The sequence below is a fragment of the Rousettus aegyptiacus genome, unplaced genomic scaffold (genome assembly GCF_014176215.1).
Source record: "Rousettus aegyptiacus isolate mRouAeg1 unplaced genomic scaffold, mRouAeg1.p scaffold_m13_p_6, whole genome shotgun sequence".
Taxonomy (NCBI): Eukaryota; Metazoa; Chordata; class Mammalia; order Chiroptera; family Pteropodidae; genus Rousettus; species Rousettus aegyptiacus.
In genome coordinates this window covers 69,014,999-69,033,513 of record NW_023416309.1, presented here as the reverse complement: position 1 = coordinate 69,033,513, position 18,515 = coordinate 69,014,999, and positions in this window count along the sequence as shown.

Here is an 18,515-nt window from a genome sequence, read left to right as displayed (position 1 = left end):
CTTATGTCAAGCTGGAAAGCAGGCTTTAGGCTCCTTGCTTCTGTGTATTACATGGTGGAAACATTATATAATGGAACTGAGCCCACTAAATGAGTTCAAACCATGGGTCAGGTGTCTTGCGGCTGGGAACAGTGGAAGCAGGCCTTCTGTTCTTTTCTTTCCTTTCTTTCTCCATTTCTCTCTCATTTTCATCTTTATGACATGTAAAAGTTTATAAACCCTACACAGGGCTATTGAGAGATTAAGTGAGGTGAAGGGAAGTGGGTGAGGTAGTACCTATCATTCTATATATTCTTCAGTCCTGGTCCAGAAGTTCAGGGAGGTCCAGGATCAAAGTCCTTCTGAGTGGTCCTAGTGACAGCAGAACTCAGACCTTAGTTTCCCTTCTTTGTATATTATGCTGACATCATCTAGAAATACTCTTTGGGAGTGAACACAAGCATTCAGTGCAATAAAACGATGTTTATGGGGATCTTCACATGCTTGATGCATTCTTCTAATCAGGCAACCAGGCCTGGGAAAAAGTAACTGCTACTAACATGTGCTTCTGCTGAAGAAAACACATAAAAAAGACCACCGGAGCTAAAAATAAGTGAGACATGAATGTACTCAGGCCACGAGATCGAGAACCGGTACTTTAGATAGGTTACCACATATGCCGAAAATGACTCAATGCTAGACTAACATTTTAGAGCTAAAAGAGACTACAAGAAATCATCCGGCCTAACTTTCCACTTAGATATGGAGAACATAGTACAAAGAGATGATAGATGATTTCCCAAGGTTGTCCAGTTAATTACTGGCAGTGTTGGTTTCTTGATGCCTGGTCCAAAATTCCTTCTACTCCATCACATTGTTCTGATTCTAGTAATAATAGTAGCAATGACTTACATTTATACAGCTCTTTACAATTTAAAAATCTTGGATGGTTTAATCAGGCTAGCATAGTAAAGCACAGGCTATTTGCTGGGGCAAAACAAAAAATAAAGTAAGTATAGTTTTCTTTGGGAGTTTTCTTTGGGAGAAGATTGGGGACATAATGAGGAACTGAAAGATTCTACTACCTTTAGGTAAAAACAAAGATGATATTAACTTTATTCAAATTTTTTCAGTCTCTTCATTTCTCTTCCCACCCTTGTCATCCTCTCCTTCCAAACCCTCATTTAGCAGCAGATTTCTTGGCTAAATAGATTTCCTAGAACACTAATGAGGGTGTTATATTTTATATAAAAAAGAGATAAGGCAAATATTATCCTCATGAGACAACAGAGGCACAGAGACTCTAGATGATTTTCTAAAGAGCACATAGCTAATGAGTGATAGAGAGACAGATTTAAACTGAGGTTTCCTAGCTTATGGTCTAGTGCAGCGGTCCCTAAACTTTTTGGCATTAGGGACTGGTTTCATGGAAGACAATTTTTCCATGGACTGGGTAGGGCGATGGTTTCGGGATGACTCAAGTGTATTACATTTATTGTGCACGTTATTTCTATTATTATTACATACATCTCACCATAATGCAGAATCATTGGGAACCCTGAGCCTGTTTTCCTGCAACTAGATGGTCTCATCTGCGGGTAATGGGAGACAATGACACCTGAAGTGTGTTGCTTATGTCCAGTCTACTTTATAATCTTATTTTGGTTGCCATCACAGCAGAAAACTCTGCTTTACAAAGATAGGATATTGGATATGAAAGCAGGCTTTTCAGTGTTTTTGTGGCAATCTCAGAACATTTTGCCTTGGATTTAATCTAGAACATATGGAGATTTGAAGTTGTCTCAAACATACTTTTAAGGCTACTGTCATTTGCAATCTCAAGCAGTTGATCCTCTCCTAGCATGGACAAAGTCAATTCACCTGGCTTATTCCCAAATGGGTTGTGGATCCCTTCCCAGTTTTGGGGTCTTTTGCGATTGGGAAGTAATGCTCGAACTCTTTCGAAAGCTGAGATAGGTGATCATGCACCAGCTGGAAGAAAGAAGGCCTGGCTCAGTCTCTTTCAAGATTTCTGCTAATGTTTGAAAATTGTCAAAAATCCCAATGTTCACGTGCTGCCCCCATAATTCCAGTTTATCTTTGAATGTAGCCACTTAATTTGCCTTGAACACTATTGTTGTTCTCCTCTGAAGTAACCGATTGAGTTGGTTAAGCAGGTTGAATATGTCACACAAGTAAGAAAGTTTCATGACCTATTCTGTGTCACCAAAATGTGCTATTAGTGGTGACTATTTTTCTAACTCAAAAACTCTGGCCAGTGATCTACCTTTAGAAAGCCATCTCACTTCTGTGATTAAGAGAAGGCAACTCATGCATGAACAGACATGAGTTAAGAGCATGTACTTTAATGTGGTTTATAATTTTAATCACATTATGCAAAACATTGTTAAGTTCAGGTGACATTTTTCAGCTAGCCAGCATTTCTCTATGGATGACACAGTGCATAGACTCATATTCAGAAGCGACTTCTTTGGCCCGAGTAGTGAAACCAGAAAGTCATCCAGTCATGGCAACCACTTAGTCAGTGCATATACCAACATAAAATGACCAGTTCAGTTTTCCTGATACATAATTATTCAAAGACTTGGATAGTTCTGCAGCTGTGGTGTTGGCTGGCAGCAAAAGTGCACATAACATATCCTTATGCACATCCTCCTGAAAAAATATATCACACAAAAGCAAGCATTGTTGCCTTGTTGTCCACACTGGTAGACTTGCCATCCTGGAGTATGTACCATAGTGATTCATTAATCCTCTCTAAAAATTGTGCCTTAGTATCCTCTGCTATTTCATTAATTCCTCTAGTTACGATGCTAGCCAAAAGAGGAACACTTGCCACCTTTTGAATAGCAATGTCTCCTAAAAGTTTACAACAAATGTTTTCAGAATCAGGCAGGATCAAGTATTTACCTATAGTAAAGAGCTTCTTAGCTTTAGCAATGCAGTTAGTTGCTAAGGATGATGCTCTCAGTGCAGATACATTTGATGAAGTGGTGGCCTTCAGTAGTTGCTTCTACTCTTTGTATTCATGTTTTCTTTTCTTTTGAAAGACTCCAAAGGCTTGTATTTTAATGCAAGATGCTTGATTTCCATGTGGCAAAGCAGTTTTGAAGGCTTCATGGCTTCATTGGATAGCTGGTCACCACATATACAAAGCAGGCTTGGAGAATGTGATTCACCTGTTGCAATGAACCTGTAATTTAAGTAGGACTCTTGGTGTTTTCTTTTAAATGCAGTTATATTGTTTGCTGGCAGTCAGAGTCTTCTGCTGTCTCATCATTAAGCCTTTCTCCCTTTTCAAAGAAGCTCTCCAGTGACATTTATTTTTTCCTTATTTTGGCTAGGTTTAACTTGTGGGTTTACCAAAACTGTGACTGAGTGCAGGAAAGAGGCACAGAGGAAGTGGTAAATAAAATAATGGGCAGGCCATGCAAGAACTGAAATAAGTGTCGGATTCTGACTTACAGCCTGCCAGCAGATTTAGCCTAATTGTCGCTTACCCCTCACTGATAGGGTCTTGATATAAGTCTGCAAGCAATTGATTTATTGTAGTCTCTGTGCAGTCAAACCTCTCTGCTAATGTTAGTCTGTATATGCAGCTGCTCCACAGTGCTAGCATCACCACCTCAGATCATTAGGCATTATATTTTGATAAGGAGCTTGCAACCTAGATCACTTGCATGCACAGTTCACAGTATGGTTTGTGCTCTTATGAGAATCTAATGCCTGATGACCTGAAGTGGAGCTGATACTAGCTCTGGAGAGTGGCTGCAAAAACAGATGAAGCTTCTCTGGCTAGCCCATCATTTACCTCCTGCTATGCAGCCTGGTTCGGGACCCCTGGTCTAGTGCTCTTTCTTACTCAACACATTGATCTCCTAGCTGTTACTGAAACAGACAGTGTGAGTCCCTGTGAGTGTTTGTTCTAAACTAATTTTCAAGTTCTACAGGTAGAGATTGCACTATTAAAAAGACACAATTTAGGACCTTTATAACAGATATCTTGCTCTGGAAAGTGAAAGGTAGAACTATAAGGAACTAAAATGTTCTATCTAATAGCCTTCTGCTTTGATGTGTGATGTATTAACGTCCTAGGTAGGGCCTCCTCTCCAAAAAACAAATGCAACCCAAGACCTTATAAATAAAAGTGACAGAGTAAGAAGCAGAACCTTGATTTCCTTTCTCCTTGTGAAGTCCACTTTGCAATACATCTCATCTGAATCTCAGAGCTCCAGGCATAAGGAAAACTATCCATCACTCTCCAGTACTGTGGAGTACTCAAAATGTCTTCCTCAGATTATGGCAATGTAGGGAAAAGCATTCATCTTTTCAGTCAGAGGACTTGGTTTGAATCCCAGAACTATCACTTAGTGACTGAGTAAGCTTAGGTAGATTACTCAGCCTCTTTAATCTGTGTCTTCATTTGTAAAATTGACATGTTAAACTATTTAACTCACAGAGCTGCTGAAGTGAAGAGAGGCCATGGATATTTACCTGGTAATGCTGTGCTTGTCACCAGGTATGCATTTCAATAAACCAGATATGGAGATCCTTTGGCTGGCTGACCATGATGCCTCTGAAGCAACAGCACTGGTTTGAGGCAAGCACTACTCAATCATTTTCCAAGCAAGACTGTGCCCTAATGCCTCCATCTTTCTCACATTATATGTTGGTCACAGGAAACAGAGGCTGAGAAGTAACCTATTATCTCTAATGGAAAGTAACAACACCACAAAAATCCAACTCCATCATACTGCTTGTGATGGTTAGCTTTAGTTGTCAACTTGACTGGATCACAAATATCAAGCTGCCCCAATATTTGGCTAAACATTATTTCTGAATGAATCTGTGAGGGTGTTTCTGGGAGAGATTAGCATTTGAGTTGTTAGACTGAGTAAAGACGACTACCCTCCCCAATGCAGGCAAGCATCATACAATCTATTGAGGACTTGAATAGAACGAATACAAGGCATAAGGGTGAATTCTTTCTCTACCTAATTGTTCGAGCTGGGACATTAGTTGTCTCTTGCCCTCAGACCGGGATTTATACCATCGGATCCCCTGGTTCTTAGGTCTTCAGACTCTTACTGAATTACATCATTGGCTTTTTTTGATCTCTAGTTTGCAGATAGCAGCTCCTGAGAATTCTCAGCCTCCATAATCACGTAAGCCAATTCCTATAATAAATCTCTATATATCTATCCTATTGATTCTGTTTCTCTGAGTTTTTGTTTCTGTTGACCTGGATTCTTCCAATCCTACTTTTGCTTTATTTATGTAAAGTTTAACCTAACAGTTAGAGCATATGACTAACAAGGATTGGTACATACATTTTTTTTAGCTTACTGTGGTAGGCAGAATAATGCACCTTCTCCCTTTCCCCCTCTAAAATGTCCATAAATTAGTCTTCAGTACCTGGGAATATGTTATTTTACACAGCAAAACAAAACAAAGAAAAAACTTTGCAGACGTGATTAACTAAGGGTACAGACCTTGACATTGGAAGATTACCCTGAATTACTTGGGTGAGTCCAGTCTAATCACATTAAAGTGGAAAACCTCTCCAACTGTGGTTATAGAGAGATCAAGAGATCTGATGATGGAGCAGAGTTAGAGAAATGCTAAACTGATGGCTTTGAAGATGGGAGATGAAGCTGAGAGCCCAGGAATCCAGGCAACGTCTAAACACTGGGAAATGTAAGGAAATGCATTTCTCCTAGAGTGTCCAGAAAAGGGTACAGACCTGATGATGCCTTGATTTTAGCCCAGTAATGTTCTGTGTTGAACTTCTGACCTACAGAATATGATAATAAATTTGTGTTTTAAGTCATTACGTTTGTAATAATTTATTTCGACATGTTATAGATACCCCTCAGAGACAGAATGGACCCCCATCCAAAATTTGGTTCAGACGTTGAGACTGATGAAGCCACACACACACCAAAAAAGATATAAAAAAGTTTGTTGTTCACATAATGAGACTTTCAGAGTGGCTCCCAAGCAGGTCCAAAATGGCTTGAGGAAGCACAGAAAGGAGACTGGCTTGGAGGTTTTGTGGTGGTTAGGAGGTGGACACTGCATGACAGTTCCTGTGTATGGTTTGATCTTGCTGTTAATACTAAAGGAGAGACCACCTAGACATTCTTATCAGCTTGCCTAGATGTGGGGCAGAAAGGGAATAGGGTAGATGATGCTCAAATACTGTCAGCAGTCAAACATCAAAAAATAGAATCACATTCTATTCCCCAATAATAAAAAACCAAGACAGCAATCTTCCTCTAGTTCCAACAATGCAACAATCGCTCCATCCATCCATCCATCCAATATTTTAAGGTATATCTACTGTGTGCCAGCCATAGCTAGAAGTTATGAATATACTCATGTCCCTGAAATAAGTTTTCTCTTGATTTGCTCACTGTCTGGTAGGAATGGACATTGAAATGGTTCATAATTTGATTATGATTGAGGTATATAGAGAACATTGGAAAAAAAGATTTTTCTTCCAAAGAATTTTAGAAAAATTTTCACTGAAAAGATAATAGTTGAATAACAACTAGGAGTTTGAAAAGCAGAAATAGAAATGAAAGCCTTCTAGATCTCTAAAGGGATCATCATGGAATAAGGTATAAAGGCATAAAGTTTTATCTGTGTGGCAGTAAACTGGTTTAACAGATGAGGATTTTTTCATCCTCTGATCCTATGCAGATCTGGGATTGGAGAATAGGGTTTTGTGAGATAATTTGAAGAAAAAAGTGGAATAGTAGGAGATAGCAGGGCAAATATGATTTCCTACAGGTTGACCTAATTTAAGGATGGGAGTTTGTTTTTAGCCTGAAACCATTGACTTATACATGAAGGAAACATGTGAGACCTATAACATGAACAAGACTGGGAAGAAGTTTCAAGAAAAGGAAGCTAATCAATAATCAGCACTTTTGTTATAAACTATAGTTGCTTCTCCAATAACTGTCCAAGCAAGTGATATACAGAGTATGTGGCATTCCAGGATTGCTTACTGAAAGGAGTGTGTGATTGGAAAGGCCGGCAAAGGAATAAAGTTGCTTGTCATAATTCAGAATGTGTCTCCTCTCATTTGGGTCCTCCTCTTTATGAGATCCTAGAACATCCTGGGACACTGCCGGTCTTTCAACTCCACTCCCCCACCCAGAGCCTAGTAGCCTCCGTAGCGGCTGCCACAACTTACTGCACCCTCATGTGGGTATCAGCTGAGGTAACTTGTGTTTTTATAAGAATTCCAATATTAATAACTAGGTTCTGTTGGAAAGACACATGAGTCTTCCCTCTAACTCCTAACCCCAGCCTCATGCTGCATCTTCACTTTTCTCTCTGTTTTGTATTTTAGACTCAAGAGGATCTTTCATATGTATAACAAGTTCTTGCTTTGAACTTAAATATAAACATTATGGAAAAAAAAAACTCTGGTCCAATTTTCCTTGAAATGCTCAAATATGATTAGTATTAGACTGTGAAATACCTCTGCCTTATCTCTAGGAGCCAGCTGCTGGGAGCATTTTGAGAGATCAGGCTGGTGGTTGTGGTGTGATTTTTTTTTTTTAACAAAACATAAGCCCCAAATGATCTGTGTATAGACTTTCCACAAAATCCCCTTTGTCAAAAGCTGAATATTTCTAATTTTTTCCTTTCATCATTTGGAGTGATCCCAATTCATGGGAGCCAGTGTGGGAGTAAAAGAGTTCTAGTCATAATCTGGCCATTTCCCTCTTCTCTCTGTGTTTCTGCTTTTCTGTTTTCTAAACCTGCCTGGCTACATCTAAGGATTTCCCAACCAAGGAAACAAATTATTTGGGTCAGACAGGCCACCATTGCTATTTATGAGCCAAAAATGTGGCTTGACATTTTGAAAACTGATTTATTAATACACACAGGAGGGTCTTGCATGTCAACAACTGCAAATTATGGATAACAGATTTGCATCTTCTATAATTTCATGGCCTCATTCAGAGGGACTTTGTAAGCTATAAAAAATACTAGATGATAAAGTGTTCTTTTAAATCTCTTTTTGAACTAGCTGCCTACCCTCTTTCATCAAAAAAAGGAAGAAAAAAAGAAGCAAAGAAAACAAAAAAAATATGTTTCTCTTAATTCACTGAAAAGTTTAGCTTTAAAGCACTAGATTTTTAATCCATGAATTACTATGTGTGTGATGTATGAGTCAATTATAGAAAGAATGGGAAATGGCTAACCAGTTCACATCAATCTCCAGCTAAACTACAGGGAAATGAATTTAGGATTGAATCAAACAAGGAGCTAGCAATAAGTTCCTTCTGAACACAGTACTCTGAAAGAGTATTTAGGGGATACTAAAAGTGAAAGATAATATATATTTATCTTCAGTGAATATTCACTTTATCTGGGGAGAGAAGACATCAAAAGTTTATATTGATTTATTCCCAAGAGGCCAAGTAGCAGAGGATCATCAATTAGTGAATAAACAATACAGATAACAGATGCCATTATTTGAGAGCAGTGAGACATCGCCATAGGATTAGAGAGGTCTGAGAGGATTTTAAATAAAAGATGAATTTTTTTTCTGAATTTCAAACATAATTAAAATCCTAGTAGATGGGAAAAGCAAAAGGGCATCTCAGAAGAGAAGAGCATAGAAGAATTGAAGAAGGATGTCCTACAGGTAGATGCTCAGGGGCCAGTGAGTAGAGCTGCTTTAAACTTTATATAAGTGGGATCATAAAATATGTACTCTTTTTTTTCACTCACCATTATATTTGTGAGGATCATCCATATAGTTACTTATATAAAGTTCAAAACTAGGGAAAACTAATTTATGATGATAGGTCAAAATAGTAATTATCAGAGAGGCTTAGAGAATTCATGCAGAGATGTGGTCGAAGAGTATCAAAAACATCAGACACCTAGGGAATGCCCAAAGAAAGATATTCGAGATTTTTACACACACACACAAACACACACACACACACACACACACACACACACACACACACAAACTTCACAAAATTACTGACAATAAATGGAAGAAAATATCATATTCATGGATTGGAAGATTCAATCTTGTTACAATATCTTTTCTTGAAATAGTCTATGTGTCTAATGCAATCTCAGTCAAAATATCAACAGATCTTATTTTTGTGGCAATTAACAAACTGATTCTAAAATTTATATATGAATGGAAAAGGCTATTCTTAAAATGCTGAGATTGAAGAAGAATAATGATGATTAAACTTTATGATGCATTACAAAGCTATAGTAATTAAGATTGTGATTTGCTACTATAAGGATAGGCCCACCAATCAATGAAATGGGATAGAGTCCAGAAACAGATTCACACATATTCAGTCACTAATTCGTAATAAAATTGCCACTTATATTGCTGGTTATGGTGTAAATTGATGTACCCACTTTGGGAAACTAATAATATCTAATAAAATCAAACATATGACTATTCGATGACCCAGCAGTTCCATATTTAGGTATACCAACAGAAATGTGCCTATATATGCACCAAAATACATGTAAAACAATGTGCATAATTATTGCTCCCACCTGGAAATAACCCAAATACTTAATAGTTGAATGGATAATAAATGATAGTATGGTTAAATTCACACTACATAGCAGTTATCTTAGTATGTTTGGGCTGCTATACCAAAATATCACAGACAGGTAGCTTATAAACAACAGAAATTTATTTCTCACAGTTCTGGAGGCTGGAAGGTCCAGAATCATGGTGCTAGTAGATTCTGTCCTTGGTGAGGGCTCACTCTCCAGATGGCCATCTTTTCTCTGTAACTCACATGCCAGGAAGGGTTAGGGAGTTCTGTAGGGTGTCTTATAAAAGCATCAACTTCGTTTATGAGGGCTCCATCCTGATGACCTAATCACTTCCCAAAAACCCCACTTTCTAATACCATCCCATCGGGTATTGGGATTTCAACATATAAGTTTTGGGGGATACAAGCGTTTTGACCATAGCAGCATGGTTCAACAAACATTTTTCTGCAAAAAGTCAAATAGTAAATATTTTAGGTTTTTCTGGCTGTATTGCCTCTGTTATGACTACTCTTCATCTCTGTGTGTAGTATGAAAGTAGCCACAGACATAAGCAAATGAGCCTGGGCCATGTTTCTAAAACTTTATTTATAAACACTGAAATTTGAATTTCATATAACTTTTGCATCAGCAAATATTATTAAAAAATTTTTTTCAACTAGTAAAAAATATTAAAACCCTTCTTAGCTTACGGGCTATATAAAAACAAGCAGAAAGAGAGAAATGAAGAGGAATTAACAACTGCTACACACTCAACGATATAAATGAACCTCACAGATATGGCAGTGAGTGGAAGAAAAGCCAGACCAGAAAGAATATATATTTTATGATTTCACTCATATAAAGTTCAGAAACAGGCACAACTAATCTATGATGATGAATGTTGTAAAATGATTATCAGAGGTTATAATCGGGCAGGCTTCTGGGCTATGGCTAATATTCTATCTTGTAACCTGGGTGGTAGCTAATCAAATGTGGTTATTTTATTGAAAAATTATCAAGTTGTACTATAAATATGTTATATTTCTAATGGATAATTAAAAAGAATTAATCTAGGCCCTGTTTAAGAGACCAGACCATGTGGGCTAAGTGCATAGATTTTGTTGACAGACTGCTGTGTCTAAACCTTAGTTCTATCATTAGCTGTGTGACCTTGAGTAAGTTCCTGCAGCTCTCTGTTCTTTAGTGTTCCTCAAGTGTAAAATAAGGGATAACTATGACACTCACTTTGTAGTATTGCTGTAAGAATTATGAGTTAATTCATATAAAGCCACTTAGAACAACATTGGCATACATCAAGCCCTCAATAAACATCAGCTATTATTAATGTAGCCAATAACTTTTTGCTCGGGTCTTATGCTCTAGCCCGTTAAGTTGTTTATAAACTCTTGATTCTACCATGTACTACATTTACTTTTAGATTAAGTCTTGGGCCAGGAGCACAAAGAAATCTTTCTAACTCACACATGATCCATCCTGGCTCACCAGGAATACAATTTTTGGAGATAGAGCCTGGGAGTGAAGGCATAAATAACATAAACATCCCTTGCCTTATTTAGAATGTACACATTACCTGTGAAAAGTTTCAGTGTCAGTAGGTGCTAGTTGAAAGCTCAAATCTGGGATTCCAAACAAATATATATTTCCATTCCGAACTAATTATTTTACAGAAAACAGAAGGGGAGTTGCTTGGAGAGTTGCTTGAACAATATATTCTGCTGCTGGCCTGTACCGTAGGCCTGGGCTTGCAGCTAAAGAGTGCCCGAGGCAGGATCTCTTGACCTCCAGGAACTTTGTAAGATATAACCCTGCTCACCCACTTGAAATATTTCCTTGAAAAAAAGGGCTGAAAGTAAATAAAGGCAGAAATAAACATTTATCTTCTATCCTTTATGTTCTATAAATGACCACTCTACAATACTGGGATGCATAATGTTTGATGACTGAAAAAAATGAAGCAAAAAGCTTTTCTTTTCTGACTATGCAGATTTATTTTCTATTTAATCATTTGACCGATTTTATTGAGTGCTTAATATATGCCGCATATCAGGCCAATGAAATTCCACATTAAAGAAATGTTTTTTAACTTTATTCTTGGAAATGATGTTTCTTTAAAATTTTGAACCACGAAATGTCACAATCCCCTTTTTTTTTTCCAGTCGTACCCATTTATATTCCAGAACACACTTTAGAAAATGCTGAGTTAACCAGTCCTTTATTGCTGAATACTGAGGTTTCCCAATTCTTTGCTGCCATAAATAACACTGCGGTGAACATTCTTATACCTACAGCTTTGCACACATGTTAGATTATCTCTTTAGGATAAATTCCTTGGAGTGAAATTGCTGAGCTAAAGTCTCTGTCTTTTTTTATGTGCATAAAAGACCCCATGTCAATTTTACAAATCTTAGGTATTCATAGACTTGTAAAACATCAATGTTGGAAGGGATTTCAGAGAACATCATTTCGAGCCCTCCTGTCTCACTGGGAAGACCAGGGCTGGAAGCCAGGTCAGTCTTAATGTACTTCTCAGTGCTCTGTGAGGGCTCTTGGGAAAGCTGTCCAAAGAAAAAAGACATATTGGAGGGAAGTCAGCAAAGCATCTCTAGAATCAGCATGTGCATCTGTGGCTCAGATGACTCTCTGCTTCACTTCCTCGTGTGCTTTCCCTTTCAAACCAGTGTGTCATATTTACGAGCCACAGGGTATTTACCAAGAATAAAATGTCAGGGAAACAAAGATCCAAGTTAGCACCCACTCTTCTTGTTAAAGAATAGCCAAGGACCCAAAGTGCACAAAGGGTACATTTATGTGAGTGTGTGTGTCTATGTGTCTCTGTGTGTGTGCTCACTTAAGCAACAATTGCTTTGGGGAGCGTAGGATGATATGCACATCCAAGGCTAGTTTCCCTGCAGCACCGCTATGGACCTGTGACTTAGACTGCCTTACGAAAAGACTAGGCTGGCAGTTGTGTAAATTATTTCCTAGACTTGCCTGCTGTTTCCAGGAGAATTGGCTGCCATGTGGTGAGAGCATGTGCTTGAAATATTCTTGGTAGAAGGTAGCAAGCACCTCAGTTCACTGATTTGAGCAGCCTTGGGCATGGGAGCAAACTACAGACCAAACAAAACCCAAACTGGACTCAGAAGCTGCAGCACTTGCCACCCCACCCTCCGGACAGGGACCAAGTACCTTCCCCTGCACCTCCCTAAGTGTCCCTCTAGGTCTTATATTTGATTTGAACAGTATCCAGCTTTTTCAAAATGAAAAAGCAAGGGAGTTCCCAAGTTGCCTCTAACTTTCATTTTGGGGAAAAATAACATCTTTTCCCTGTTGTGAGACACATTTCAACACATCAAAGTAAAGGCTCCTAAAGCTTCATTCTTATTTCTGGCTTGGAAAAGCTCTTGATATTTCATAAGAATGTTCCCACATTTATCTGGTTCCTCCACTCTGCTTCTGCATCCTCTACTTCATGACTGACTTCATGCCTATTATTAATGGAACAGAAAGTGGATTGACAAAGAAATATTCATCAAAGATTGGCCAGAGCTGCCCAATAGGACCTGCTGGGCTTCAAGCTATCCTGGATATGTGGTTCTGGGGATTCCTTGTTGTCTTCAGGTTGGCGTTCATGCCAGGAAGGGTAATGCACTGTGGTTCAGGATATGGAAACTTTCTTTGGTTCATCCTAGGGTCACACTCAGCCTGAGGTCAGCTCTCGGATCAAAGATGGTATAAGCATCTCTTCCCTGCTATGGTGCCTATCACAGCACTGGTCACTCTCAACTCTCAGTTTCCCTTCTCTAAAATAAGGATGCCTACTGATATCACCCTTGAATGGGAGGATAAACCTGGGAGAACATGTGTTTAAAGAGTTCCTGGGCTCCTAAGTGCCTCACATTGCAGGCGTTGGGCCAGCAGTGCCTTTTGAAGGCCTCTGGGCACTGTGCTTTTCTTATTTTATAAGCTATAAATCACCAGACTCAGCACTTGATCCTTTTAGACATTGGGAATCACCCTTTGTGCTTCCACCCAGATCCCCCTTTTCCTCCTTAACTCTCCCTTAATTTATAGACTTTTATGCAGAGAGAGCAGTAAACAAACTGACGTTTCTGAATGATGTTTCATTCTTTAAATTAAACTTGAGGCCCACAGCGGTATCACGTGAGTAAAGAATAACTCTCCCTTCTCTGTGAGGGATAGGGTTCAGCAGAGATTAAGTTTGAAGTATAGAATAAAGCTTGATCCTTATGCCCACCCCCCTTCACCTCCTCATGTAATTTAAAAGCAACATTAGTCTCTTCTGGGTTTGAACAAAAATCTTTTCAATCTGATCTCTTAATCATTTTCAGTTAAATGTGAAGTTGGAGGGTGAATGAAGAAAAACAAAAACAGGTTGTGAAAATAAAACTAAGTGTTTATGTTTCTTGACCTGAGATACAGGTAAGTACTACCCCTAAGACATTTGTGTGTGTGTGTGTGTGTGTGTATGTGTGTGTGTGTGTGTGTGTGTGTGTGTGTGTCTGGGTCTGGGTCTATGTTTACTCGGTAATATATTCAGAAAAGTTTCTTTCTTTGTAATGCCCAGTGACTGGAGCAAAATATATTGAGAGCTCCATATGTTAAAGAAAGACACTTCAGAACTAAGATGTCAAAGTAGATTTGTTAGAGAAAGACATATAGATGAAATCTCTTGTTCACTTTATAAATTAAATAAAGAGAAAATTACATTTAATAAGAATAACTCACCAACATATAGTTTCATTCTACATTATAGCCGTATAAAGAATAAGTAGAGAGGTAGAATGAGAATGTTGCAGAAGGGTAGTCAAGGGGAGGTGGAGAGAGAAAAAGGAAGAGAGAATGAGACAAAAATGATAGAGGACACACAGAGAGCCATTAACCAAATGCTTGAGCATGCCTAGTGCCCCTCCTGATGGGTTATCTCTATGGCCTCTTCTCCTCAAAGCCATGGGGATGGAGAAAGGAACTAGACCATGGATGGGGCAAAATAGGGATCTGAGGCTTGCAGAGTTTGAAGGGAGGCCATGACTGGGATACACCAAGTCAAAGGCTGCTGTGTGAAGGAACATTTCTGGGCATCACCACCTGTCTGGTGGAAGGTGTTCCAGGCCGTTGAGAGAATGTGACATCTTTGCTGGATTGAGTCCCAGAGGTTGAGTACCTGGACGAACACAATCTTCCACTGCTCTGAGGAAATTTCAAGTGATTATTGTGTTGTTAGAGTTTTAGGGAGAGCTGGGCTGAATACTATAAAGCAGTTTTTATCAGAATCACTCAGTGTTTATTATAGATGCATACACCATAATACCTGCCTCCCAGATCCAAATTTGATAAGTCTGAATGGGGGCCAGGAATTTTGATTTTGAATAGGTCCTGAACTGAACGTGAAAGAACCCTCATTTATTGGGTACTCCAGCTCTAGTACTAGGTTTCATGTTCTACAGAAGCAATGGACTCTAGGGAAAGTCGTGAGTGAGGTCAGGAGTTGTTATGAGGTTATCGATGCCATTGAAAATTTAAGACTATCCTTCCCAGCCCCGCAATTTGTTTTCTTTGTCTGGTAAACTCTGTTGCTGCCCCTTCCATAAACCTTGGCTCACTCTGGAAATAACCACCCGTCCATGTGCATCTTCAGCAGGTGGTTTCTGTGTATCTTAAAAACTTCACCGTTAAGAACCAGCCTCTCTCTGCCTTAGAATTTTATCTGGCTCTGAAGTGTTCTCTGTTTTAAAGGTAACCAGAAACATCCAAGAGTGAATTCTTAGAATTCTTTGTAGTAGTGATGAAGAGGAGTTTATGGATGCACACCCAGCTTTCTTGTCTCATGATAGGACAATTCTGAGGCGCCTTCTACACAGTCTATAAATGATCCTCAACAGAATTGAAGTGCACTCTCCATGCAGCAACACACTCAATTATGCACACATTGTTGGTTTTTCTTTTTCCCAGTCACACTTGTTCTACCGTATCACAATTTTTTTTTTTTGCCTTCTGTTAGATGATTGACACCTATTGTTATACAAATTCACCCCATGAAGTCCCAGGTCTTTGCATTCCTATCTACAAATTGAAGAGAAATAGATCACCTCTACCCCCTTGCCCTCCATTGTCAGCAGCAGAATTCCAGAGATGGCCAATGTGCTGACCTCCTTCCAACAAGCCAGACCCAATCCTCAGCCCTCCTCCTGCCCCAGCCAGGGGACTGCTAGCATCCCGTTCTTCTAAGCCCTCTGTTCTTCTGAGCCCTTCAGTCTTGTGGGAGCCTTGCTCTCTGGCCCACTCTAAAGAAACAGTCATTCCTGGAAATCCACTCCTAGCCCCCACCAGCCTTCCAACAACGAGTGTTTATGGCTGCAGCACTGCAGCTGGGAACCATAAGGCATGAATGAATGTGTGTCCATATTTTGGAGCCGATTTTTGTCAGGAATGTACTAAACACTTCATAAATTAAGTCCTTGGCTGTCAAGCTACCTCTGATATTAGATTAGTCATTGCTAACCATTCCCTACACAAAACCCAGGGGACTGAAGCACCGGATGGTGCCAGAATTTTTTTTCTTTTTCTTTTTTAAATGGAAAATGTGTGCAGAGGAATAAGTCACCCTGCCCCACACTACATAATCACAGATGTATATGACAGACATTCCTCTTGGTTTTCCCAGTGCTCCTTTTCCCAGCATGTTCTGTGTGCAGAATGCTTTTGGTGGAGTGCTGGCCTGGACCCTGGATGCTGTGGGTTTCCCTCAGGCTTTGTGTGTGCCAGGCACTGTTGTCAACACTTTATATGTTTAGAGGAATTCATTCCCTACAACAGTCTTATGACAGGGGGCACTGCTATTATCCCCTGGTTGGTGGCTGAGGAGGAAAATGTAGTTGAGTAACTTGTCCAAAGTTATATTACTAGTTCATAGCACAACTGGGACCCATTAAGAATGCCATGTTCTTAACCACCCACTGTAATTCCTCTGCTCCACTTGTGTCAGTTCCACAGTGACAGCTACCCTGCTGGTAGAAGATGATGTGCTGGAGGCATTAACTCCAGTCCTCAAATGCCTACTCATTTATTTACTAACACAATAAATATTTACTAAGGAGAGACCTATTGCCCTAGAGGGTCTTAAGAAATTTTCTCTTAGCAACATTAAAAAAATATATTATAGTATATTTCATTCTAGTAAGTAATTGCATATTCAAATACATAGATGTAATTTAAAGAAAAACTTCCTTGGTTGAACAGAAGGTGCAGTTGGCATAGAATCACAACACACCCTACCTTTCGAGGTGTCCCCTGAGGTCCTCCTCAAACAGGGCCACTTTGAGCCATGCAGGCACCTTCAAATGTTTTCCCATTTGTATTTAGAAGAGGTGTTGATATTGCATGGACAAAAGAGCAAAAAAGGATAATAGTAGCACCAGGAGTTGTATTTTCTTTCATTTTCTGGACCCACTTAGTTTTGGTCACAAATTTGCATGAATCTCAATGCATGACAGTTAGTTAAATGAGAGTAAAAGTTAAAACAAAATGTACAACACAGGACCATGGAATACTTCTGTATATCATTTTAACCACATGTGAAATGAGAATAGTTGGAAGGAAAAAAATGTTAGTAAGTCAGGTATACTGTGTTCCTCTGGAGGGCTCTAAGAAATGTGCAGTTATAGGTACCCACTGTCTATGGACAGCTGTTCCTAAAAACAATAGCACTGTATTCTCCACTATTCTTTTGCCTGCAAGTGATAGGAGCATAACTGAAGCTAACTTAAGCAGAACAAGAAATGTATTAGCTTTTATAAGCAGAAAGCAGTGGTTGATCTGGCCTGGACACAGTGAAGATCAGAGGCTGCAGCTATAGATACCACCCCCCGCCCCAACCCTGACACTCTCTCTTTCCCTTAAGCTCTGCTTACCAATGTGTGCTGGCTAATATTCCTCATCCTGTAGATGGACAACCTGCATGAATGTTGGGTTAGGTGTCTACCTTCAGCTCCAATTGCCATCTTCCTCATTCCAAGATTCCAAAGACAATAATTAAACTTTCTTCCTAAGTACTAACAGAAAAGTCTTGGTGAATATCTGGTTGTACCAAATTGAGTCACCTGCCCATCTCTAAGCTAATTCCTAGAGCCAGTGGTTCTCCAATTGACCAGCATAGGTCACACACTTTTGGTGTATAGAACAGTGGGTACCATTATTTCCATACTGCTGGGAACACAAATAGAAAAGGGATTATTCTTCACAGGAAAGGAAGCAACACATATAACCACTACAAATTATTTATAAATAGTCTGTAACTTGAGTCACCAAGAGCCTCAGTTCCCTTATTTATGGATTAATTTATCCATTTATAAATCCTATGGATATTTACAAAGTTCCAAGAAGTGTTCTGGCTGCTCAGAGACCTCATGGTCATGCTTTGGTATCTGTATTAGGTTGCTAGGGTTGCTGTAACAAAGGATCATGGGTGGTTTGTAACAGAAATGTATTCTCTCACAGTTCTGGAGGCCAGAAATCCAAGATCAAGGTATTGGCAGAGTTGATTCCTTCGGAGAGCCATGAGGGAGAATGTATTTTATTCTCTCCTAGCTTCTGGTGATTTGCTGGAAATTCTTGGATTTACCTGGATTGTAGAAGGATCACCACAGCTCTCCCTTCATATTCACATGGTGTTCTCTCTGTGCGTATGTGTTTACAAATTTTCTCCTTTCATTTTATTTTATTTTTATTTTTTTAATTTAATTTTATTTTAAGTGTATAGTACATTGGTTGGACATTTTATAGTTTATAAAATGATCTTCCTAATTGCTCTTTCTCTCCACTGGCTCTACACCTAGCCATTACATTAATGCTAACTGCATTCTCTATGCTGTGCTTCTCATCCTTGTGACTATCAACTACTCATTTGTACTCTTTTAATCATTCAC